General features: G+C 37.3%; 1 pseudogene; it reads right to left on the reverse strand.

Annotated features, from left to right (window-relative positions):
- Window positions 1–26: 26 nt before the first annotated feature.
- The window catches only part of LOC100734292 (formin-like protein 2), a 38801-nt pseudogene continuing 12937 nt past the window's right edge, over window positions 27–25890 (reverse strand).

Consider the following 25890-nt stretch of genomic DNA (forward strand, 5'->3'; position numbering starts at 1 on the left):
GGCACATAATGTGGAGGACTGCCACATCACCCTTCCCCAAACCTAGGTGTGATTGTGTTCTCCAGGCACATCCTTTCCTGTTCATAGAGCCAGTGTTTTCACCTTATTTTCAGTTGGAAAGAATCTCATCATGGATTTTACAAAAAACAACAGTCAATTTTTTCAACTACATGAATAGTTCACATGTCTCATCATCAGTCTTTCCAGCTTTTCTTAACATTATAGCAACAATTTTGGCCCAATTTGCTTCCAGTAATGTCACGTTGTTTGATCCTTTCTGTGTCACCTACTGATTGCTTGCAAATGATCAATAGCAAGACTTTGGGCTCTTGCATTGAATATTTTCTCAAATTTCTCTATGTTTAGTAAATGAATTTGCTCAAAATAGAATTCATTGAAGATTGTGTCATTGATCTCATAAGGCTTCCAAGCAATCAAGTCAGACACCAGCATTCTGAATGGCATCTTCATTGCCTGTTTCATTTTCACAGATGCTAATCCTGAGTTGAAAACCACTGTGGGTTAAGACATTCCATTCAGTGGAAGTGCATAGGGAGGGGTGCTGACAGAGGAGGTGTTTGCATAGTCTCATCTGCAGGCTCTGGGAGAGCATAAGGGGGTGAGGAGACATAAGAGGAGGCAGTGGTCCAGGTGGTATTACTAGATCATTTTGCACTGCCTCAGGTGTGCCTGAGACAGAGGTAGTGATGGAGAAAGTGTAGGCAAGAGTCATGAAGTGATATTCCTGGTAACTGGTCCCACATACTCACTAGTGCATCTGACCTCGGAACAATGTAACAGTAGCCATGATTGGCAGTATAGTGATGTCCCCATCACCTTTCTTCTCCAGTTCATAAATATGTTTTTCCATGGTAGCTGTTTTTGAATGGTTTCTTCTTTTTCCTCTGGTCATTTTCTTATTGTATGCACTTGGGTATTTGCATCTTTGTAGATTTCTTGGAAAACAATCAGTTTCTTATTATTCTGCATAAACTTCTTCCCACGTTCTACAATCTCGGTCATAGTTTAATTCTCTGTATTTTCAAGCTTTTCAGATAAATTAGGTGTTTTCTTCCAATTTTTCCACCTATGATAAGGCTGCATTCTTGGTTTCTGCATCTTCTAGCAGGGCTCTACACTAAGCATGCTGTTCATGTACACCTAAATCTGTCCTTGAGGCTTGTCACTTTCTGTACATTTCAGCTTGTCCAAGCATTCATTCAGGTCTAACTTGGTAAATTCATATTGGCGGAAGTTCATGTCTTCTATTAATGAATAGCATAGAGGCCACCACAGCATGTGCTATTGTCTTCATTCCTGAAATATTCCATCAAGTTCTCAAACACTGTTTTTCTCTTAAAAAACTCCTCACATTAATCAAAAGCTGATAAAATGACTTAATGCCCACCTCTAACAAGACAAATGACTGCCTAAAGTTCCAGGATGAGGGCTTTGTTCTAGGAGTCTTTTTGTTATGCTTAGTGCAATCTCATTGACTGCAGATGGATGAGTCATAGACATGTTGGAAGCATACTAATAATTCATAAGGGCACACATACATACATGATGCAAATATATCCTCCTGCTTTCTCTCTAAGCTGGATTTGTCAGGGTTCCTCTACTTGCAAATGTATTATATTGCAGTGCAGTGTGTCTCCCTGAGAGGGACATAGTGTTGCCCAGTGGTGCAGGCAGGTTGCTACCCCTGTGCGGGTCCTTGACAGACCTATTCCAGAGCTTTGATTTGTTCACTGAACTCTCATTGGTACTTTTAATACTCTCAAAGTTAAACGTTACTACATACTGTGCAAGAAACTGATATTCTACTAGAATATCCAGGCCTTTGTTTTCTTCATTCAGAATTTCTCTGACCCATGTAATGTGATTTGCTCTTAAAGAAATTTTCAGTTCTCTTAACACCTGTGTAGATTCTTGAACATGACTCCTAATTTCTTTCTAATTGCAGTTGGATACAGCCAGATTTTAAGTTTCTCTAGGTATGTGTGGGGAGCATTGTTCACCTGGAATCATTCCTGTCAATAGTTGCTAAAAGACTATTGACTTCTTTTATACTATGTCTATAAAATGGAAAAAAACCCATATGTTTGTAGTCACAAATCAGTTCCCATTTTTCTCCTTGTCATACTGCCTTGGTAACCTTTGTCAGGAGAAAGATGCATAGCATTTAGCACCTTGACAAGTAATTTCTCTAGCTCACATGGCTCAAGCAATGTCAGCTTCTAAGGCACATTGTGTCAACCTGTTTAGGACCCATTCTGTGTCTCTTAGAAGCTTTCTTTTTCTCAATAAATAGATTATTCTTTTAACATCCATTGTTCCTAGAATTCATTCTTTCATTTTGGAAAATATGAACTCCTACCAGACATCTAGCAGTTGGGGAGCTTCTTTCCTTTATGTCATTGGAGGTCTTCCACCAAAGTAACTGGACATGGACAGAGAAATGGCGTACACAGGGTCAAAATCTCTTTCTCCTTTGGAATGTATTCTAATGTATTGGAAGATGTTTGACTCTGACACATTGAAAAAATAGCTATTTGATAGTTCTCTGCTCACATGGTCTGGCTACCCATATGCCTACCAAAGACAAGAGTGCCTAGCTGTCTTAGCTACTTTTTACTCATTGCTGAAGCCCAAGTTGGGAAACAAAAGGTATATTTCTTAAAGTTTTTGGATGTTTCAGTCCCCACTCAGTTGGCTCAAAGGCAGGCAGGTATGGCTGGGCCACAGTTCATGGTGGCTGCAAAAGCAGGCAGGAACAAGCCTTTACATCACATCCTGCTCCACCCCTGTGTTGGTGTAACACTGACAACATCACTCCAAACAATAGACAATGAACCAGTCACAAATGCACAATGCAAACTCATGAGAACTGGGGGACACAGACATAAACCATGACATTTCACCCCTAGCCCCCAGGACTCATGTACATCCTTTACACAAAGACATTTAGTCCACCTCCAAGAGGTGCCAAAATCCTAACAATTTCAGCATTCCTGAAAAGTCCAAGTCACAAGTCTCTTCCAGGATCTATGGTAAACTCTTAATGGTAACCCCCTGTACAAATGAAACATAGTTAAACATTTCTGAAATGCAAAGGCACAAGATAAACATTACCATTGCAAAAGTTACAAATAAATATAAAGAAAATAAAGAATTCCTTATATAAAGAATATAAGGAAAATATAAAGAATTGGAAACAAAGCAAGTCCAACATACAGCAGGACAAACATTAAATCATAGGTCATGCCCACAATCAGAAGCAATCTGGTTGCAAACTCCAAAAGGCTTTCCACCCCTGTGGCACTTCCAGTGATTTCACCTCCCACAGCTTTTCTCTTAAATACTCTCTGCTCGCATTTTGTAGCTTTCCTTGTATCACCCACGTTCCTGGATTTTTCAAACTTCTGGAGTCTCCACTGCACCTTTGGCTTCACCCTTACATCTTTACAAATTGCCCTCTCAGGGGCACAATACTTGGCCTCCCAGGCCCTTAGCAATCGAGGTGGAAGTTGCCTTACCCTCAGACCTTGTTCATTTTCCTTGCACCTAAAATCAGCACCTTGTGGATGCCACCAAGGTCTGCTGCCAGCTGAAGCAGTAGCCAGGCTTTTCTCTCTCTCTTGGCTGTATTGGTCAGTTTCCTGGATTGCAGGGCTCTGTTTATCTGATTGTGAGAAAAATCTGTTCTATGTTGCTGCCATTCTGGAACCTCATGTGGCCTCTGTCACAATTCTGGAGCATGGTACTCTGCAGCTTTCTCCTCTGAGCAAATTCTTTCACCTTTGCAGTGAGGTTGCAAAGGGTGAGGACCTGCTTCCTGGGACGCCCCAGGTCTATCTTTCTTATCTCTCGGCTTCTCCTCAGCAATCAAAATCTCAACTTTGTCTTTACAATCCACAGCCTTCCTGGCATTTTCCTTCTGGCCAAACTCACATTATTGCAAATTATTCTGCTGTGCTCTTTGTTCTTGATTTGCAGATAAAGCTGACTAAATGCCCCCAAAAATAGCCATGCCACAGACTCAACATTCAATTGCTTTTTAATTTCCTGTTCAAGATTAATCAGTCCATTGCCTTTGTCTCAGTCTCAGGCAAAGTCTCTGTGCATGAGCAAAATGCACACAAACTTTCTGCCAACCCATAACATATATCATGGGGAGTCCAACAACCAATGCAGTCCTTCTTCCCAACAGAAACCTCCCAAGCCTGGTCTTTACCATCAGGCTTTCTATCAGCCTTGTGGTCTCCTGACCAGTATCTCCTCTACAGAACAGCCTAAGTGTTCCAGCACTATGCCTCCAGGTGATATGTCCGAACATTTCCAAACTCCATCCACAAGCCATTTCCCAAGCCTCTCCAGAAACATGGTAGGTATAGTTACAGCAAACAACCCCACTCCATGGTACCAATTTTTTCTTAGTTGCTTTTTACTTGTTGCTGAGACAGAATACCTGAATCTCAAGTTGGGAAAGATAAGATTTATTTCTTACAGTTTTTGGAGGTTTTAGTCCACACTCATTTGGCTCCAAGACAGGAGGGCATGGCTGTGCCACAGTTCGTGGAAGCTGCAAACAGAAATTAGGAACCAGCAAAAAGAGCAAGACACACTATCTTCCTGCCATTACATCATATCCTGCTCCACTCCTTTGTGGTGTAGCACTGACACCATGAATCTAAGCACTAGACAATGAACCGATCACAAATGCACAATGCAAACTCATGAGGCCTGGGGGACACAGCCAAAAACCATGAAACTAGCATTTAGCAACTAAATAGATCACAACTAAAACCCTCTTCAGTCTGAAGAAGCCTGAGCAATAATTTCCTCTTACCTCCTCATGGCAGTTTGGGGTACTTCTTGTGGGGGGGGGGGCTACTGTAGCAGCTAAATTAGGTAGAAATATTACAAGCAGTAAGACAGAGTTAAGCCCTTAAAAGTGAGAGATATTTCAGAAAATGGGATACATTGCAGTTCTGTGGGAGGCACATACCTTGAGGGCCAGACAAAAGATGAATGCAGCCATCTATCTCCCTAGAGGTAAACAGGAGTGATTAATATTCAGAGTAGATATCTGTTACCTTGAAAGCCAGAAGAAGCCACTGAGCTACCCTGTCCAGGGAAAGCCGCGGTTCTGTCCTATGCCTGCTTAATAAGTGACAAATTTCTCCCATTTAATCAGTATTACTTGTGCAATTATATACTCCTGATGTTATTGGTTGACCATAGTTTTGTCACATTTTATGCTTACTTGTGATTTCGCATTGGATCAATGTTACCTAAGTGATTATACCTGTAACCTTATTAGTTGGTTATAATTTTCCACACCTTCGATTCACCTCACCTCGAGGCTTTGCTTTATAAAACTCTCTTGAAAAGTGGGGCCCTCAGCAATGAGCTCAAGGACCTTTTCTGTCTCTCTTACAAGGAAGATGTCTTTCCCCACTAAACAGATTTTGCTCTTAAAAAAAAACAAGTACATCCTGTACCCTGAAATCAGTCTGCTACGAACCCATGCTCCTTGTGTTGCCCATGATAGCTGCAACCTATAGCCAGGGGCTAATTGAAACCTCTGTTTTGCACTGGAAATCACAGCAGCTTCCAGTGCCAAGCTGCTGCCCTCCACTATTTCTGGCGATTGTGCAGCACGTGTAGTTCTCTAGCACTGCTGCCCAGAGCCCAGCCACCTATGGTCTCTTTCAAGCTCTCAGGTGCCCTAGTCCTGCAGCTCTCTTCTCCTGTCCCTGGTTTCTGGAGGGAGCCAGAGCCCATGCCTCTCTGAATGCTGCTTCCCACGCACCTGCCAGTGGGCATGTCCAGCAGGTCCATGATCCTTCCTACCAGTCTCATTTACAGGCAGTGATCCAGTGTTCTGCTGACACCTGCAGCCTATAAGCCTGAAGTGGACTCTCACGCAGGGCCAGCACCTTGAGAAGACAAATGCAGCTTGGTGCTTACAGACACCATCTATGTCCCTTTGATGACATCTTGAACTGTCTCTTTGATAGGCTTTTTTTTTTTTATCTCCTGTATGTAATGTTTGCTTATGGTTCAGGGACTGTAGCTCAAAGGAAAAAAAAAGGAGAGAAAATGGTAAAGATACAAAATCAGTTTATCAGCATGAAAAAGTCTCTTCCTGTGTCATTTAATTTATATTTGTCTTGCAGGATCTCAAAACTAAAGCTGGTCAACTTTGGATGAAGTATGAAGCTTACCTAAGGGAATTGCAATGTTTGCTTTTCTTTCATCTTTACTCTTTTGCAGAATATTGATATCATTTAAGTTTACTTTATTCCTTTAAACAATTTTGCATTTTGGGCGGAAGGGCAATATATTGATTTTCTTGGCTGAAAATGAATAGATGGAGATGCTGTGAAAATCATGACTGTGAAGCCCGCTGACTCATCCCCAGATATTGATCTGTCAAATAGCCAACCTTCCTTCCATGCCATTTTGTCCGGTCCTGGCGTGTACTCATGATGTTTTGTTACATCAGGGAATCAACTCTTCCATAGAACTGTGGAACATTCTGAGCACACAAGTGATTCCATTTTCAGGAAGAGCACACTAAATCCATTAAGAAAACATGGGTAGCTCTGAAAAGCCAGAAATAAACTCCTGAAATTCCATTATTATTAGGGGAGTTGAGGTTGACATTGTGGGAAACAGACTTGTCCAGAAGTTCCTGGGTTACAGACTATCACTGAGGTTTACCCAAGCAACAGGAGTTTATTTTCCTACTGGCTCGGGGCTCAGAGGAGAAGGGCAATAGTGTAGGAACCAATCAGCGATGAACAGCAGGCTGTTTGAATTGTCCAATCAGGTGGGCCAATGTAGAAAGGTTCTTCTGGTGTCATGGTGCTTAGCTACCAGTCCAGAGCAAGTTGCTCTGAGCCCCTCTTGCTGGCTAGGTTACCTTTTGTGAGTTCTGCTGGCTGCCTGCTGCATGGAAAGTACTCCATGAGACCCTGAAGCCACGTAATGGTGAGGTTGTGGGAGGAAGCCAGGGATGGGGTGGAATCGGGAAGAGATCTGAAAGGAAGTGACAAGAGCCAGCTACAGGGAACGACAGCCTCTGTGCTTAGCTCCAAACCCTGAGGATATGCTGGCCTTCTTCCCTATGCTGGGTCGGGGTTACTTCCGGATTCCCTGCATCTTGTCCCCGCTGTGACATGCCTAGCCCATGATGTTGTGTTAGGTCACCCAAGGAACAACCTCATCTACACCTATCTGGAGAAATCAGGGTGGGGGTTATTGGAGAGACTGATTCAGGAATGGCTTGGAAGTGGTTGCAGTTATGTTGTGTTGAGTCCCTGGTCTCATTCCTTTTATTAGCAGACCTGGAGGTTCTGACGTTTAGAAATGTTTGTGATGCACAATCTCATTCATACCCATCTCTTCAGACCTCTGCAGTTTTATGATCTCAGTGAGCCCTAAGTCTCCAGTGTTTCTTCATATTCCTAAAGTCATAGTAGTTGCTGATGTGAGCTATGAGAATCCAAAGAAAGGTTTAAGATTGAGAGTGATATGACTCAGGGGCAAAGTGCTTGCCAAGCATGAAGTGAAATCCTGCCTCTTATATTCAGCATTCCCCGAATTATCACATTAATCATTTGTGTGAGAACTTACAAAGATAAAGAAAAGAGCTTGTGGTCTCCCATTCTGGAATGAAATTATTAACCAAAAAGAAGATATTGGAGAATTTTTATTGGAAAGAAAAATAATCCTTCTGACTCCCTTGGAAGCATCTTGAATGGCTATGTGGCTGCACAATCTAAAACAAATTATAAATAATCAAAACATAGTAATTGCTCAGTTGTTTAATGACCACCTGTCACTGTTGACTCTATTTAAAATTGCCACTTGAAACTCAGGTTCTTAAATTATTTCTTTTACCTTGAAAGTTTTATTGGAATTTTAGAGGAGCACTGATTGTTTTGCACTTCAAATTGCTTGACCCTCAGGAGCTTGGTAGGAGTGGCTGCAACTCCCTGTCTTAGGGAGGGGCGGCTTTCCAAGTTGCCTGAGGAAGTTCATTCCTGGCCCTCTGTTCACTGTTTTTACCCATGTGGCCTATTGGTCCTCTGTATATCTCAGGACATTGTTCTTAGCTAGGTGCCTTATTTGCAAAAGTAAAATATTATTTGCATTACTAAGTTACTAATTACTGTATTACTGATTACTATATCACTAAATAAAATGCTCTTTAAATTAGACTATTTAAATGAGGTCTTCCCAGAGAGTTTAGAATGCTGAGAAAAATGGAGGGGTTGTTAACTAATTACCAAATGAGGGAAAACGGTTTTTGCTAAATCTAACTTTCTGAAAGGGCTGCCTTTTAAACCCAAACTGAGAAACACATTAAATTAGGGTAGCTACATAGACATGTCCAATAATACTAATATTAGTATTAGTGGAAAGAGTAAGAGGGCTCTCATTTCGGAAATGATTGCTATAATTATTGGAATGTTTCTAAACGTTTTTTTTTTTAATTTGAAATGGACTTTGTGTAAAACAAGCCCAGAGGTAGAGATGGTTCCCCATTGTTAAGGTCTACAAATGCATGAAGCAATAGGAATAAAAGGAATTTTTAATAGGGAGAGGCAAAGAGAAGTAAAAAGGAAATGGGGGACCATAGCTTGTTTGAGGAAGGTGAAATCAGCTGTTACAACTGTGAATGCTTCACTGAGGTTAGATTGTTCTTAGCATGACAATTGCATGGGTATTTGCTGCCTTGGCCTGAAAATGGGTTAGAAGTGACAGGCATAAAGAACATAGGGGAACTTCATAACAAACACTATACCAGTATTTTATGTCTTTTCTTTATGACTTATGACTACTGATCAGTTTACCAAATTGTGAGGCAAAATTAGAATTTAGCAAAATAGTTTTGTAGGTTAAAAAAATACAGTGGGCATTATTATTGAAGAAGAATGAGAAAGATTTTCTTTTGGATACAGAAGATTTCAAGGTGTGTTTGATGGTTTTATGTACAGGAACTAAACTCAGGAAGCTTCCCCCAAGCCACAAATACTCCCACAACCTCACATTAAAAAAAATTTTTTTTTTTTTTTTGAGACGCAGTCTTAGTAAGTTGCCCAGTCTGGGAAAACTTTTGATACTGTATCCACCTCCTTCACTTTTGAGATGACAGGCATGTGGCATTTTGCCAGTATCAGATTGGGGTTCTAGGGCTGAGGATTTAGCTCAGAGGCATAAGGTACCTTCCTGGCCAGCACAAGGTCATGAGTTCAATACTTAGTACCAAAGAAAAAGAAAAGATTGGGGTTCTTTAATCACCATGATTTACCAAAATTTCAGTGTTTGGGTAGACATCAGTGATACATGATGGTGCACACCTTTAATCCCAGCCACACTGAAAGAGTGATGACAGGTGTATCGAAACATCAAGTCCATCCTTGATTATTGAACAAGATCCTGTTTCAATATGAAATAAATATTTTGGGATCTAAATCACCGAAATTAATGTGGCCTTGAGTACTGAAGCAGAAAAGGAAATTATTTAGTGGAGATCTTTCCCTTTTATAATTTATTTATTTTTAATGGTACTTTCTCATGACACAGCAGTAATGAGTCACTGCTCTGTCAGCCACTGGACACAAGGATGAACAGCCAGTGATTTACAATGTACTGTATATCATAAAGTTCATGATATGTTTGGTATTTTATTAGAAATTTTGTATTGTGTTACATGTGTTTCCATAAACACAGATTAAGGCAGGTGTGTTGAGCAAGAGCCAAAGCATGACAATGATGTTTCATTGATTGGGTGCATTCTGTGAATTTTTAATACATTTGGTGTTCTACTCCCTTTAGGTTGATCATGATATTTTCCCTTTCAAACTCAGGGAGCAACTGTAGTCATTCTTTCAATTCTTTGAAAGCTGCAGTAACCACTTCCTGCAGAACAGCCCAACCAGGAGTTAGTATGAGGACTGTTTTGAACAAGGAAAACTACTTTGGGAATTTTTTGTGGTTATATGTGGGTTGCTTTGCTTTGCTTTGACTTTGCTGTTGTTGTTGCTTTAGTATTCTAAAGAGGTTCCTCAGTGTAGTCATAATCTGGCTTACATTATCATGACAAGGGATAAGATGGAACTTTTCCATGAAGACACGGTGCTGAACAGTTTGAGCACAACACCAAGCATGTGCAGAGCTAAAGTGAAAACATTCCATTTCTAGTTCTAGTTTGTACTGATTCTGGGATGCTTTTTAACTGCTTTATCCTGAGGTTGACATCTCCTTTCTATACTGGTTGTTTCCATACTCTAAACCCACTTTTTCTTCCATCACTTTAGCGTACTAAAGGAAGGCACATTCTGCACTTTTGCTTCCAAGATCTTTTCCCATTTGTAATGATTTGTATCTCTCGGGGGAAAGAGATTACCATGAACTTTTGTTATGTGTTCCATAAATCACAAGAGGCTGCAATCCCTAAAATGCTCCCAAGTGCCTCCTGTGTTCCTCAGACTCTGAGATCAGAACTTCCATGTAGACATCCTGAAGAAACCCATGGAAACAGCTTATGGAGAAAGGCACAGTTGAGATAAGGCACAGAGATCCAGTTCAAGGCACCACTTAGTCTGTCCTTTTATCTTTCAATTAATGTCATTATAGAGCATCAAGGAGTAGAGCCTATTTTGGGTTTTTACATTATTGACACCTGGAAAGCAATACAGGTGGTGGGGACAAGGAGAGAGTGTGCAAGGACAGAGCACCTTGAATAATATCATTCACTCTGCTTGGATTTGTGATACAGATTGTTTTGGACACCTTACTAGTCTTTGTGGGCCTATTCTAGGTACCTCATCATTTAGGAGCTTATATGATCATACTGAACCTGCGAAGTTGGTAGTTTTCAGGCGCTGCTGATTATGCACATCAAAAAACATGTGAATGTTGTAGTCATGATGTAGAACATGAGCAAAATTTAAACCATGAGTGGAGGTAAACGACATTGATCAATGTCACCTACACATAGAACAACCCTAAAATAATGAAATATTAGACCCAAATATCAGTAGTGCTGTGCTTGATTACTCTGTTTCAGGTATGTCTTTCCACACTTTTAACCTTGTTAATCACTTCTGGATTGTACATAATAGCTTTATGTACATTATTTATGCTGGCTACACTGGCTGTAGAACCTAGAGACTGATGACTATTGTATATGTGCTGTACCACTGAGCTACCCATCAGTCTCATGAACATATATGTTTAGTGTACCCAAATGGAAGTATGTTAGAGAATTCATCCTGAAGTGTACTTGATCAACCTAATATTATTTTCCAGATTTATTTGCATTGCTTATAAATATAACTCTTGAGAGGTCTACACTGTTTATTCTCAGAATACTTTAATTGCCTTTCCGTGGTTATTGGAAAGCAGGCGTGTCCAGGTCTGTCACTGGTATAATGCCTTGACATATTCATGTACTACCCTAGAAGTAGATTTGAGAAATTGCCATAGATACTCAGCTCTTCAAGAGCCTGTTTGGTCGTGCACAGTCTATACCCATTTAAATCTTAATGCACACTATCCATATTGCCACCACCGGGGGCATTAGTTCCTGTTTCTAATAGCCAACCCACATCCATGTCAGGCTTTTCTAAATTGATGGATGAATTTCACAGATTTGTAGAGGAATTCAATTAAAGCTTTTCACATTTTTCTGTCTTTTATACATCTGTTTTTTTTCATTTCTTTTCATTTACTGTGTAAGCCATTCTATAAAACATCTCCTAAGTCATTATTAATATTTGTGTTGAAGAAGTCTTTTTAGTAAAATCTTTTTGTTCTAGGTATTTATTTTTCACTCAGAGAATCAACATTGCTTTTAGTAATTTTTCCATCTGCATGTCAATTTTATGAAGTATTTTCCTCCCTGAACAGAAATTCTAAGTTACTTTTGGTATCTATAATATCACTTTAACGTGTGCGGTTTCATTTTACTTGTAAAGTTTTCCTCACTCTTGGTTCTGTGTTCTTTTTGTTTTGTTTTGTTTGTATGTGCTTTTGTGTTGCTGTTTGTTTTGGATTTCTGAGACAGCATCTCTCTATGTAGTTCAGCTGGCTTGGAATTCACAGCAGTTCTCTTGCCTCAACCTCCAGAGTGTTGGTATTATAGGTGTACACAACTATAACTGGCCTAGATTTCTTATACAGTGTTTTTTAGTATCGTTTTTCATATCATAGGCCATCTAGAGGTCATTTCTAGATGTCAATATTGTCCTTGCTTTACAGTGTAAGTGAAGAGACATTTTTATTCACAAAAAACATTGGCAGAGACTGAGTAAGGAAATGGATATGAGCATCTAGTTGATTCTTTTTCAAGGCAGATTTTAGAAGTATTTGCAAAAATTTTAAACAGATTTAATCTTCTAATTAAATGTATTTTTCACAATGTAGTTTTTTTTCCCTAAAATGTTCATTGTATGCACATGGTATAAAGACACTCCTGAACTGTTGATTCTATTAATAACATTTATTTTGTATTTTCACTGATAATCAGATACACACTGGTTCTTAAACAACAGCCTTTTAGAATTTTCTGTAGTTTTTTGGGTATACTCACCTTGAGGTAAAAAATGTTTGGGAGTAATATTTGCTTATAATTTAGGTTCTGCTTTTGAATCATATAGCTTTGTTTTATTTGAGATATTTCAATGAATATTGAATCAAACAGATATACCATAACTTTTTCAGTTGATCTTGGCTTTGAAAATATAGATTCCCAGGGGTAGGGGTTTAGCTCAGTGGCATAAGCACCTGCTTTGCAAGTGCAAGGTCATGATTTCGATCCCTAGTACCAACAACAAAAAAGAAAGAAAATATAGACTGTCAGTTACTATTTTTAAATTTTACTTCTTGATTCTTTCATCTTTCATGCATAGAGGTTTTTATCTTTAATTTCAAACTTTTTGATGCTTTTTGTGTGTCTTCCCTGGATATCCTGTGGTAACACATGAATTTTTGTATCATGTGGCAGAATGTGAAGACCATGAATATCTTTGATTTATTTCTGATTTTGAAAATAATTCATGTACTGCATCTCCATTCATATAACATTTGCTAGTTTTAAAGATGTGTTTTACAAGTTACTAATCACATTATGCTGTTTTTTCATTAGAAGCCTTTAAGAAATAACAAAAATTGAGTTTAAAAAATATTTACATCAAGATTGAAATAATGCTGTCAGTTCTTTGTGTTTTTTTTTTCTGATAAGTTCCACCTTAGCTTATTGTGCTGAGTCATCCTTAGACCAGGTGAAAAGACACAACTTCATTAACATAGCCACTTTTTTAGGCATGTGGGAATTAGATTGAACATGCATCATTCAGGCTAGGGACCCATGCTTCAAATAAGCTACATGCAAGTTTGAAAAACTGTTTTCAAAAACACCCTTATATTTCACTAGGTAAAGTTCTAGCAGACTTGAAAATTTGCATGCATATTTGTAATAGGCCTGTACTTGCCTTTTCTTACCAACTGTCTAGATTTACATAAAGATTGTATTAATCTGGTGACAAAAGCTGCAGAAGTTCCTTTCTCCATTTTGATTACAAACATTTGAGACCATGTTTGCTGAATATACCATATGTATTATAATGTTCATATATGCATATATTTGCTATACATAATAAATATTTATCCTGATAAACTGGTTTGTATACATTTGGCATCTTGATCCATGTCTGAAAAGTTTCAGTGAGTCACTGAAAAACCCACTGCAAGATGAGTCTATGAAGAATTTTTTTTAATTATCACTTTGGTTGCTTTCCAATTTATTTCATTCTACACTGTCTGCCTCTTCTGCTGCCTAATTTGTACTTTTGTACATCTCTAAGACTTTTTCCAACATCTAAAATTAATTAAATGATGATTTTGTTTTACTTTCTTTTATAAATATCCTATTTTACAAAAGTGTGATTATTTACATCTATTAACAGGGGCATTTAAGGGGCTAATTCAAGGGGATCAAGAGTTGATGTCCAGTATGGGTCACATAGTGACACCCTTTCACAGAAACTAATATATTCATTATCCTTATATTTTCCTCAGTTTCATAGTGTGCTTTCCTGTTGCCTCTTGTTAGTCTGTATTCGTTATCTATTCATATATATATATGTACATAAGTTATACATCTATATGTAACTTTGTTCATTTGTTTTTTTTTTTTTTGAGACAGAGTCTCACAGTGGATTCCAGGCTAGCCTCAAATTTGTGACAATTCTCCTGCCACAGTCACCCAAATTCTGGGATTGCAGGTGTGTTTCACTATACCTGGCTGGTTTTCTAATATATTTACTCATGTTTCATAAGCAAATTATTGTGCTTTTGATCAAATGTTTCGCTAAATATATTTTTAAAGTTATATATGTAACTGAAAGTGTTATCTTCCAAATATTGACATTATATGATAAAATTATTACATAATTTTATACATATCTAAATTTATTTCATGAGTTTCTGTTGAAGCTTTTTATTGGAATAATATATTTTGCAGCTAGGCATGGTGATTCATGCTTGAAATCCAGCACTTCAGACAAAGATGCTATGAAGGATCAGTACCAGTCACGGGCCAACCTCGCTAACTAGAGAGTTACAGTCCAGACAGAACTACATAGGGAGACGCTGTCTAAATAATGAAAAACATTTTACATCAAAACCATGTGAGTGAGTTAATAACTTGTTTCATGGTGAAATGTATACTTGGTGTGACTTAAGTCCAGTATTCTACAAATTCAGTGAGACGTGAAAACAAATCGGAATTATGTAGGTATTCTTTCTTATTACTTGTACTATTACAATCTATATAATATTTTTACTTTGTAATTGAAGGAAAATTTCTTATGTCTTAGAAATTTTGTAAATGTTTTTTTCTTTTTGTAAAAACATTTCTTTCTCATTTTATACATAGTGTAAGTATATCTAATACCTTTTGTCAGATTATTTCTAAGTGCAATAGAGTTAACAGTTTTTAACTGCATTTCTGACCCATGTTAAATTTGCCACCAAAACTATTTACCTATGTATGTTATTGGAAATAGCTGTATTTCTTTTTTTTTTTTTTTTTTTTTTTTTTTTTTTGCAGTACTGGGATTGAACTCCAGACCTTGCACTTGTCACTGAGCTAAATCCCCAGCCTAACATAGGTCTATCTCTATCTGAGTAAGGATATGCTATTTACTACTTGTATTTCAGGGAAATTTCCTAAGATATTTGCAATTCTCTGGTATTTTCATACCAATAAAATTTCTTTGAAATTGTGATCCCCTTGTTTTAGTCTCAAAGAAACTGAGTTTGCAAGTGTATAGTGTTCCCATCCCCCTTCATTTCAAAGGCAAGTAAGATATCTGGATTGAATGCTAAATATACAGGTTTAAAATAAGTCAAAATGTTGAAGTACTCAATGAAAACATGAATACTCTTAGAGAACATATTGTATTAAATTCTCAAATCAAATCGGTGTTTTCTAAAATGTGCTCACCATGAGAAGTACTATGCCTGATCAACCATGCCCCTTTGCAGTGCTACAGATCTTTCTTACAGACAGTTAGTTGTTTAACTTGGCTTAAGAACTTAATATATTGGTCTCATTTTTAGCTTTCACTACAGTGAATGTTAAGGCTATGATAATTGACTAGATCAGAAAAAGACAGTGTAACTAATGCCTAGAAAACTGGTCAATAGTGAAGACCAGAGTTGCTCTTTTTCCTGTCCCAACTTAAGTTTCACCATTCTGATGTTCTGTTTTGGGTCTCATAGATACGATAGCCAAGTTTGTTGAGAATTATTGAACCTTGTCTCAGTTCATTGGTTTTTGGCTTCTTGGTTTGTCTATGGCAGCCCCAGCCAGCTCTCTTTCTCCTGTACTATTAGCCTGGTCAGCTGCAGGGAATTTGCATATCAGGTTACTGTCTGGAGGGAGTACAGACTGCAAACATCGGTGTACCTCCTCTTGTCTGCTTTTCCTATCTCTAAAAGTGTATTCAGTGTCAGCCTCAATGGTGGTAAGGCTGTTGTGCCTACATTTACTTCTATTTTACTTGTGCTTCCTGGACTCCTCTGATGGTCTTTACTCTTTGCCGTGCTCATCTTACTCATTGGTAGGGGCTGTGCCCACTGTTTGTGTGTGCCTTAGTATGTGTTACACTTTGCATATTAGCCTCTGTGACAGTGTCTAACTTGTGCCTTTATCCTGGGATGTCTTCAGTTATGGGAAATATGGTGACAATACTAGGTTTTTATGTTGTCTTTTGTGAATCTAATATTAGCTAAGATTTTCTCTCATGAGGGTGCCCTGTACAGAGGAGAAACTCTACTCATCATGCGTGTGATCACATGAGATGTGTAGTCCTCACTGTGCTCTCTCTGTCTTCATTTTATCTGCTATCTTCAGGGCCTCTACTGGTCGATGGTAGATCGCTTTAACCTCACTATGTTTGGCCAGCTCTGGCCATTCCTAGGTCAGTTATTTCCAGCCCAGATTCTAAAGTATCTCTGAAGGCACTCTGCAGGATCTGCCACAGAAGTTCAACTTTTCTGCCACTTCTGTTCTGAGGGACAAGGATCATCAGAACAACGGGAAGTCCTGTCCTCGCAGACTCTCACTTAGTGCGGAGGCTTTGGGTATAAACAATGCATGCTGCCCTCTGTGTTTCTTCCTTTTCTTCTCTCCATCTGCCAATTTTCCCTGCCCATCATGTTGCTTTTCCTTTTTATTTCTCCTTCCCATTTCTTCTTTGTTTATTTTCTCTGTCCTTTCCTTTTTCCCTTTCTTTTATACCTCCTTGCTTCCATTTATTGCTCTAATGCTCCTTCTTTTATCATTGGCTCTTTCTCAAATCTCTCCCTCTTTCTTGCCTTTCTTCCTACATGTATTACCATTAGCTGCCCCAAAAAGTTTTCTACAATCTTTGTACATTTTTAAATAAAAAATGTCTTTTATGCCATCTTTACTGAGGTAATTTACTTGATTCATTCATTTGAAAAGTATATTTAAAACCAAGTTCATTTAGAATATGTTTTTAGCTCCTAAAGTAACCTTGCCTCCTTATGCCTCATATCACCACAAGCCATATGAACTGTTAGCCTACTGTGTGAGTGGATGATTAAGCACTGTTTCTGTGTCTGCCTTTTTTGCATGACACTTCCAAGATGTATTTATAATGTGACATTTTCAGGACATCATTTATTTCTATGAATGAATAATATGGGAAGCTTAAATTTTTGGTTATCCATCCATTGTAACTATTTCCACTTATTTGTTTCTACCTTTTAGCTTTTATGGACAAGTTATAAACTAAGTTATAAATATCAATGTAAAGTGCATTCTAACTTCTATACGGTTGCAAGTTCATATTTCATGTCAGCAAAGAATGGATGCAGAAGGCAAGTTAGAAAGTTTATGAAACCAAACAGCTCTTGACAGCAGAAGAAGCAGCATGAAAGTGGTTGAAAGTGAGACTCTAGGGGGTTTTTATTAAAATTGATTTGTCCAGTGGTTTTGTGTACAGTAAAACCATTTCAAAGATTACTTTGGATCAAGCTAAAATCATCCTACTGGATTATACTTCAGTTGCTTGACTAACATTGATGTAATATTGAAACAAGGCATGTAGCAAGTATTCATCAACAGGAATCATTAAATTTTGTTTATCTGTAGCTTACTGCATAAAAAAGAGCAAAAGCATTTCTGAAAAGAGTAGGTATAAGGGTCAGGTTGTTCTGGTCATCAGCATACTTATTTGTCATAATATTCAGGCTTACTGGACAGAAGGCACTAGTCATAATACAATTTTGAGCTGTTATTTGTCATGAGGCTTGTGGGCCTAACCATCTTGTCTCCATCTGGTGGCCTGATTTTGATCAGCTCATCCATCACTATAGCCCCAGTTCACTTCATCTCAGAAGCGGCTCTATCTTGGGCCCGCTCCCTTTCCTCCTGCCTCTCAGTATCTACCTATCTGTAACTTTGAAAGACCAGAGAGTAAAAGGTTAATAACAAGATGCTGTTTTTCAGCTAGAAGCCGCACTAGGCTTCATAACTTAGTCCGGGAGACAATAAGGCACCATACAGATCAGAAAATGGCGGTTATGTGTCAAGGTCAGGGTAAAGAGTTAAACTCATACGCAAATCTCTCTGCACACAGGCAGGTTCCTTTAAACAAGTACAAATTGATGGGCCATTCTAGTTCTCTTTGGCTCTTTAGCGGAGAATAGAGACGCCTAACAGTGATTAACAACCCTTGTTAGCTTGTTTTAGCACAACTTCTGTAGTTTGGAGAGGGCAACATTGGTTAACATATCAATTAGGTGAGATTCTTGCAATTCTTTACAGAGGAGAGTATTGCTCAACCTATCAATTAGGTCACTTAACATATCAATTAGGGAAAAAGGATAAAAAAAAATCTGTGGCTGTGATGTTCTCGGGATGTGCTGTGCCAGGGAACTCAGAGATAGAGCCTGCCATTACGCTAATCAGGGTTGTAAAATATGTCAGACTCGAGCCTACAGAAACCAGGTGTCTTAAAGATAAGTTGTGCAGAACAAAGACAGTTAATTAACTCTGACATGCTAGTCACCCCTTATGAACTGACCAATAGCAGATAGATAAGATGTCCACCGTAACGCACTAACTGTAATGATTGGCTTCTGTAATAAATGCTTGCTTTGCAGTTTTTCCCCTTAAAAACACCAGCCTTTCCCCTACTCGGGGTTTCTCGGTTCCTGCATGTTTTGAGGACCCCATGCGCACGGACAAATAAAATCCCCTTTGCTTTTGCATGAGAGTTGTGTCCAGTTGTATTCTTGGGGTCTCCGTAGCGGCTCGTGGTCTTACAACTTAAGCATTAATGAACAAATTTTTGGTGTGTATTTAGTCTTCCTATCTCTAGTGCACATAAATAAGTTATTAATGAGTAATATATAGACAATCATGACTATATATGGATTTTTCCATTCAATATTTATGATAAAATCAAAGTTCCACTGTACAGGCAACTAGGTGAACACCTAGTTGCATATTCTATTAGGTGAAATAGCGGAGTAAATGTAGTCAGCTGGGTTACATAGGAGGCAGTTAGAAACATGTAAGATTTTTGGTGTCCCTATGATGAATGCAGAACTTGAAACTGAGACTATGAGAGATCACCTACCTACACTTTTAGAATCTCCTTATGTGATGCTCAGTGTGGTGACCTTGAGTCTCTGTTAGCAAGAAAGCCATTCTCAGATTTAAATTTCCCACATAAACCCAAAACTCTAAGTTAACGTAAACCTTTTTATTATGTACTGCACATGAAGTATTTTGTTTAGAAATAGAAATGGACTGAAAAATACCATTGGGTTTAATATGTATAGAAAGTGTCATGGTGTTGTCTAACATGACTGTTCATCTTCTATCTTCAATTACTGAGTTTTCTTCACATCTTCAGGAACAGTTGTTCTTGTGTGTCTTTCTGACTGTAGTCTACACAGTGACATTTTATTATGATACAAAGAATTTGCCTCATGGCTGATGACAACATGGTTTTTGTGATAGCTTGGACACTGGAAAAAATGCAAGGAAGCAAGAAATTAAAATTTGGAGAGCAAAGGTTTTATTTTAGGCCAGGCCTGGAGACACAGACTCCAGGAGCCATTATGGAGACTGAGCACCTTACAGCTAAAAGGGTTGGGTTTTAAAGCCGAAAAACCACAGGAATGTTGTGAACTTTGACCCAGTTTGATGACTTCCTTGTAGTTAAACGTTTCTTAAGGACAGCACATTGTATTGCAGGTAGGCTGAAGGGGGTAGGGGGAATTACAAAAAAACTAAAACTTAAAGCATTATGGGAAATGGAAACTTAACCTAAAAAGAATGGGGAGGGGAGGAGAATTTACAAGGAGCAGTAACTTAAGTCTTTACTGGAGATGGAATTTTAATCTCTATTGAAATGGTGCATACAGAACAGAAAGGAGGCACATTGGTTAGAACTAGGTTACAACAGTTTTAACAGCTACAAATCCATGAATTATTTCATCCTAAAGAAAGTGGGAATTTTTATTCTATTTTTAAGATGAAAAATAATGAGAGATGACATTGGTTGACTGTGCTCTCTCTTTTTTTATTTAGAAAGAAAGAGAAAAATGTACAAAATAACCTGTCTTAAAATCTGAAAAGAAGAGTAAAATAAGAGCCATAGTTTGCCACAGGGGATTCACTGATGAAGCTAGTTGATAGAATTTTTGTTGTGGCTAAGAGATAAGAAATATGAAATAAAAGTTGCCTTTATTTTAAGAATTTGGACAGAAACTCCATGACCTCCAGGGTCTGGCTTTCTCTCTGCTGGACACGGTGTGGGGGCATACATATAGCATAGGTTTGGGTGGTGCCTAAGGGGCATTACAGAAACACAGGTAGCCCATTGGAATTCATTTCATACCACAGGTAAATTACTTAGGAGCAGGAAAGGTGACCTCAAGATAGAGTCCCTCCCAGCCTCCCACCAGTGCAACTTCTCATTCAGGGCAAAATCCTTTCATTAGTGTTCTCTAAAACTGTGGGAAAGCATGAATGTAAAGAAGAGTGAAATTTAGGTCAGCATCAGTGCAATGACTCAGGCCTACAAGTGTTCTGTTCTTAAAGTTTGAAGGAAGTACCGGTGTGAGCCAGTGGAAGAGATACCTGTAGAGATTGGCTTAACCAGCTCTTGTGACTCTCTGAGATAAAGTAAAGCTCTTTATAATTTTCTGAGTCTCAACACTTGTGCTTACAAAAGGAAACAGTATGTGCATCAACTTTTTCTTAGAAGATTCTTGATTACATAATGCCTTGTATTAACATTGATGTTTATACTCAAAACCTTGAGTTGAGTGCTCATTAAGTAAATAACTTGCAAAGCACTTTCCTATTTGACATCATTAACACAGTAATTTACAAGGAAAAAAAGAATTGAAACTATTAAAGTGAAATCAGAATCTAAAATAGATATCTACATTTCCAAGTACATTGAAGAATTAATTCTCAATAGGCCTGAATAGTATGCAGTTCATTCAAATGGATGCTAGAGAACTTTGAAGGGGTATGAGATAATAGCTGACACTTTAAAATGACAATAGATGTATTTTTGCTCAAATTTGGAAGTTTCAGGCCTTGGTCATCCTCTTTTATTGCTTGTAGCAAGGAAGAAACCTCACTGTAGAGAAGCATAGTGAAGAACTCTGGCCACCCTTATTTCATCCAAGGGTGAAAGATGGAAAAAGGGGACAGAAAGATAGGTAAGGAAGAGTTTATTCTACAGCATACTCCTAGTGATCTCTTTCCTCTAAAATACATCAAATAGTCTCCTGAAGAGATTAAAATTTGCCAGTTACCCAGCACTTCAAGATAGCCAGTTATAGTACCTTGAAACAAAGCTTATAAAACATTTCACTCTGAAGATCCTTTACCTCTTACCATTGTCGGAATGCATAAGAATAGTGTGACTTATAATACAGCAAATACTAGTCTCAAAAAAGATAGGCTGCACTTTTTTGATAATTTTTATTTTAAAAAGAATACTACCAAACAAAATAAAACAATAAAAGTAATCAAACCAACACAGTATAAGTGATAGAGGACTTCAAAACAAGATAATTCAGAATCAACAATAGTTAATGGTTACCATAATACATCTTGTCTTCAAAATAGCTGCCCATAATGTAGTAAAAAAATCAAACAAAATAGAACTAATAAAAACAAAACAAGGAGCTCAATAAAGGACTTCAAAACAAGGTAACAGTAAGTCCAAAATCACTATCATAGTATATCTTCTTTGAAATAGCTGCCCATATCATTGGATATAATAAATCAAACAAGGCAAAATAGAATAAAACCCAATCAAAGAAAACAGTGAAAATGACACAGCACTTCAAAACAAGATAACAGGGAGTTCACAATGGCTTCCACTCAGAAGATTCCTCATAGATGCTACATTGCATACTGTTATCCTCTGAATACATAGTAAGATTTTAGGCCTGCAAAGTCAGTGAAATAATAAGCACTACAAGCATCAAGTTGTGTTTTCCCTTCATAGGTATCATCACAGCCTGTTTCTCTGATCAGCCAGGTGCTTACTGTGGGGAGAGGGGTCTTTGGCACTTGTCTCCCAGTCTGTGCTGGAAGGGGCTGGCATCTAGTTCTCCCTGCAGCAACCCACGCATGGCACCAACTCATAGGAAGAGCTTGGTTTTTTTGTTGGCTTCTTGTTCTCCCCACCAGTCTGCGAATGATGCTGATTCTGGAGAAAAGGCTGGTGTCTCTATGTTACCTTTCCTTTTTAATTTTTTTAAAGAGATTAAGATAAAAGATGACATAAAGCAGATGAACAGAACAATTTAAGCAACACACTATTTCACCACAAGACAACCTGATATATCAGTAGCTACTGTAAATAATGTCTATTTCCTTGAATTGCTGAGTATTCCTTCTTAAACCATAGTATCAAACATAACAAAATAGTATACAACCATTATATAGATTGAAAGCATTACAGGGAATTCAGAACCAAATAATAGAAAATGAACAATTGTTTCTATGTTATCTCATTGTTTATAAAATATTTGTTTATAATATCACACATGATATAATCCAATAAGATGAAACATGATAGAATCAATAGAAATAGAGCAACAAAAGCATGGGAGGACTTCAAAACAAGATATTAAATCAACACTTGCTATTATGATGTCTGGTTTTGCTCAAGATAGTTGTTCACACCATTCCAGATAATAAAATCAAACAACCCAGACAAAAACCATTCCAACTAATGAATAGGAACCTTATAAGGTTTCAAAGCAATGAAATGGGAATCACAGTTACCATAAACTGTTACATACTCTTACCATTTCTTAAATAGGGAGACTAAATGGTATTCAGGTATTCATACATATGAGTTTGATTTATTTCACTTATGAATATGGTCTCAAGTTGCATCCATTTATTTGTAAATATCTCAATGTGATCATTTTTTATAACTGAGTAGTAAACTAATGTGTAAAAATACCACTTTTTTATCCATTTTTCAGTTGTTGGACACTTAGGTTTTCTCTAAGATTTGGCTATTACAAATTGTGCTGCCATAAACATGGGTGTACATATATCACTGTGGTATGATGATTTCAGTTCTTTTAGGAATATGCCTAGAAGCTGAATAGCTGGATTAAATGAGACTTCCAATCCCAGATTTTTGAAAAATATCCAGTCTGACCTCCACAATGGTTGCACCAGTCTACACTCCCACCAAAAGTGCAGGAAAGTTCCTTTTTACCCACAAACTCTGGAGGCTTTGTTGCCGGTAGTTTTCTTGATCCTCGCCATTCTTTCTGGGGTGAGGTGGAATCTCTGTATGCGTTTAATTGGCATTTCTCTCAGGACTAGTAGTGATGAACATTTTTTCATGTATTTATTTACCATTTGTATTTCTTCATCTGAGAACTTTTTATTTATCTCAGAAGCCCATTTTTGGATTGGGTCTTTGAATTTAGGGGGTCTGATTTTTTAAATTCTTTATATGCTTTAGACAGAAGTCCTTTGAGAGAGAGTTTATTTAAGATTTTTTCTAGTGGGTGGGTTTACTTTTCACTATGCTGTAGATTTCTTTTGACATGTCGAAACTTTTTAATAAGAGGTGATCCCAGTTATTGATTCTGGGAAGTATTTCCCGTGCTGTTTGTTCCTGTTCATGAATTCTCTCCCTACTCCTATGTCTTCAAGGTTTTTACCCAATTTGTCTTCCAAAAGATTTAGTGTTTCTCTTTTAATATTCACATCTGTGATCCATTTATACTTTAGTAAATGGTGAAAGGTATGGGTCTAGTTTCAGTTTACAGTATATGGAGAGCCAGTTTTTCCAACACAATTTATTAAAGAGACTGTCATTCTTCCAGTGAACATGTTTGGTCCCTTTGTCAAAGATAAGGTGGTTGAGTGTGTTTCTAGATGTGGTTGTATCTTCTTTTTATTTTTTTTTTTTTCATTAGTATTGGGGATCGAACTCACGACTGCCTGCTTGCAAGGCAGGCACTAATGCCACTGAGCTAAATCCCCAGCTGGTTGTATCTTCTAATCTATTGCACTGATCTTCAGAACTATTTTTATTCTAAAACCATGTTGATTTTATCACAATTGCTTTTTAGTATAATTTCAAGGAGGGATTGTGATGCCTCTTGCCTTGCCTTTGCTGCATAAAATTGTCTTTGCTATTCTAGTCTCTTCTGGTTCCAGATGTATTTTAGGAATGATTTCTCTAGATCTATGAGGTATGTTGATGGTATTTTCATTGGAATTACATTGAATCTGTATAACAGTTTTGGGAGAATGGTCATTTTCACAATATTTATTCTTCCTATCCATGAACAGGAGTGTCTTTCCATTTTCTGAGATCCTCCTTGATTTCTTTTTCAGGGTATTATAATTTTCCCTGTATAGACATTTTACTACTTTCTTGAGATTAATACCTATGTATTTCATTTTTTGGATGCTAGTGTGAAGGGTGTGGCTTCTCTTATTTCTCTCTCTGTGATTTTGATATTAGTGTATAGGAATGCTATTGATTTTTGAACATTGACTTTGTATCCAGCTACATTGCTGCATGTTTTATTATATCTAGGAGATTTTTCAATGATGTTTTGGGGCTCTTCTATGTATAAGAGCATGTAACCTGCAAATGATAATAATTTTAGTTCCTCTTTTCCTATTTTTACCCCTTTTATTTCTCTCTCTTGTCTAATTGTTCTAGATAATTTCTTTCAGTACTACGTTGTATAGGAGCAGTGATAAGGGACATCCTTCTTGTGCCTGATTTTAAGGTAAAGACATTATGTTTTTGGCCATTTAATATAATATGATCTGTTGTTTGTCATAGATGGCTTTTACCATAATCAGGTAAACACCATATATTCCAATTTTCTGTAAGGTTCTTATCATGAACTAATGATGGACCTTATCAAAAGCTTTTTCTGCATATATAGAAATGATAATGTGATTCCTACTTTTGGCTTTATTGATATGGTGGACTGCATTTATTGATTTACATTTGTTGAATCATGCCTGCATGCCTGTGATGAATCCCACTTGGTTGTGGTATTTAATTCTCTTGATGATTTGCTGTCCCCATGATGAATTTAATCATTATGTGTACCTAAAATGTATGTATAAAATTAATTTTAAAATGTTATGATAGAATATTTATCAAAACTATAATATTATAGCAAGGATTTTAAAGCACCTAAAATAATATTTCACACATGTAAACACTCCCAAAGTTTTGTTGAAATTTCCACTACTATAATTGGAAATTAAAGAAAGGAGTTGATTTAAGGCAAAACCAAGAACTTGAAAATGATATCTTTAGATGTATTTCATAATATGTCTAAAGACATATTATGGTAAGTTTAAAAATAGCAATTTTAATATAAGGCTTTAAATAAAAGGAGTTACATGGATGAATAGATGTGCAATGATATAGCAAAATGGTAATAAAAGAGAAATGATCATGTGGAAACTGATATTTATTTATGCATATACATGTGTACTCCTTATATCACAGAGCTCAAATTTCAAGTCACAATTGAATATTATTTTATTTGTATGGAAAGAGAATTTTGAAAATTAAAATAATGAACTGTGAAATACATTTAAGAGGCACTAAATAATTTTTGCATTATCATAAACTTATTTATATAATTCTATATTGGAATGCTTGGTAAAGAGGAATGAAACAGGATAAAAGTGAATTTTTACTACCTAGATTTTTCTATTTATTATAGCTGTTATATGATACAGTGTATGCAAAATATTAACAGTGAACCCAGTTAGTTGTGTTA

This window comes from Cavia porcellus, unplaced genomic scaffold (assembly GCF_034190915.1).
Source record: "Cavia porcellus strain 051 isolate PalLab524CR breed Dunkin Hartley unplaced genomic scaffold, mCavPor4.1 scaffold_37, whole genome shotgun sequence".
Taxonomy (NCBI): Eukaryota; Metazoa; Chordata; class Mammalia; order Rodentia; family Caviidae; genus Cavia; species Cavia porcellus.